Genomic DNA, 2,218 nt, shown 5'->3' on the forward strand with positions numbered 1-2,218 from the left:
CAGATTGTAATAATGATAATAATAAGAAGAATCATATAATGATTATTGTCATTGTCATGGTTTTGAACCCCTGACATACAAAGGGCAGGGAACAAGTAAGTGGGATCGGAACTCGTCTTTTCTTTGTCGCTGTCTCTCTGTCTCTGTCTGACTGTCTGTCTGTATATCATATGCATGCCTTTCATTGTCTTTGTCACTACCTTTGTCTCTCTCTCTCTCTCTCTCTCTCTCTCTCTCTCTCTCTCTCTCTGTTCCTCTCTGCGTCTTTCCCTGTCTCTGTATCTGTCTGTCTATCTGTCTCTCTCTCTCTCTCTCTGTGCCTCTTTCTCTATTTCTGCCCCCCCCCCCACCATTGTGTGTGTGTGTGCGTGCGTGCGTGCGTGCGTGCGTGCGTGTGTGTGTGTGTGTGTGTGTGTGTGTGTGTGTGTGTGTGTGTGTGTGTGTGACCGCAGGTAATAACAAACCCCTCTTTTTACGGAAAACTCTACAGACTTTATCAGTTCCGTGGACACCCGGCAATAAATTCTCAGCTGTACATTATTAAAGGAAAAAAACTGCTTACCCTCCCTCACCCACCCACCTCCGCCCCTCCCTCACCCTCCCCTATTCCCCTCCTCACTCTTACCCATACCCTGAGCAAATCCCACCCCACACCACCACCACTACCCTCCAACTGCTGTCCACTCTAAATGGACAGCTCTTGTCATGTAGGTACAGCTTCATAGCAACGGTCCCTACTCTGCGTCATTCAAATTCATGTTGAAGACATCGCCAGCGTCGCCGCCAAGACCTGTTATCTGCCGTGTGTGTTTGAGGAAGGAGGGTTGGAACGGAGACGCGACTACTGCTGAAAAAAAGCTAGAACAGAGAGGAAAAGACAAACAAAACAAAAAACAAAAAAAAAACACCAGGAGTGGTCAGGAAGTCACTGATAAGCGACAGGAACTTGGGGTAAACGTATGTGAGTAAGTAGGCTGAAAGATATACGGCGTATAATTAACTGGACGTGTGGTCTGAGAGAGAAAAGAATGTGTTTCCATGTCAATGTCTGGATGTGTGTTTGGATGAATGGATGGATGGATGTTAGCATGTAAGGGTTGTTTCATGTTTCTATCCATTAACGTGGATCATTTGCTGATTTGGATTTGTTTTGATGCGCAGCTGCTATGGGGTTTTGTTTTTTGTTGTTTGCTTTGTTTGTTTGTTTGTTGCTGTTGGTGTTTTTAATAAGATTTTTTTTACATTAAAGTGATCTGACATGTATGTATATATGTATGTATGAACGTATGTTTGAGCGTGTGCACTCACATACACACGCACGCGCAAACATACTCATGCACACTTACGTACGCACGCACGCACACACGCTCAAGTACACACGCTCATACACACACACACACACACACACACACACACACACACACACACACACACACACGCACGCACGCACGCACGCACGCACACACACACACACACACACACACACACACACACACACACACACACACCCCTAAGGTCAAAGATTTCAAACACAGAAGACATTTTACCGCACCAAGGTATAAAATATTGTTGAAGAAACTTCAGAGTGTAGATTGCAGAACATTAAAACTAGTATTATGTCTTCCAGTGAATGCTTCGTCTGCCGGCACACATATCGAAACACACTCAGTTTCATATCCACTACACCACATCTGCTAGGCAGTTGCCTGACCAGCAGCATAACCCACTAAGCTTAGTCAGGCCTTGGGTGCATGCATACATTTGTGTACCTCTCAGAGTGGGTTCCTTCTGCAGGAATTTGCCAGAGGACAACACTCTCGTTGTCATGGGTTCTTTTTCAGTGCGCCAAGTGCGTACTGCACACGAGACCTCGGGTTATCGTCTCATCCGAATGACTAGACGTTCAGTTTGATTTTCCAGTCAAACTTGGGAGAAAGGGTGAGAGCGGGATTTGAACCTAGACCCACCAAGGACTCTCTGTACTGACAGATGAGCGTCTTAACCATTCTGCCACCACCCTCCCTGATAAGAAGCACAACCGCTAAAACCGTTTAGAAATCTTGATTTAAACTGAGATCAGAAGAAATATTCGGAAACGGGCGAAATCAGTTTCCTCTCAGACAAAACACTGGTGACATATACTTCTGATGTGATAAACGGCTCTGGGATTAAATCTCCAAATAGACCATCTTTCTTCCCTCCGCCCGTTAGGAATCTA

Source organism: Babylonia areolata, chromosome 24, assembly GCF_041734735.1.
Source record: "Babylonia areolata isolate BAREFJ2019XMU chromosome 24, ASM4173473v1, whole genome shotgun sequence".
Taxonomy (NCBI): Eukaryota; Metazoa; Mollusca; class Gastropoda; order Neogastropoda; family Buccinidae; genus Babylonia; species Babylonia areolata.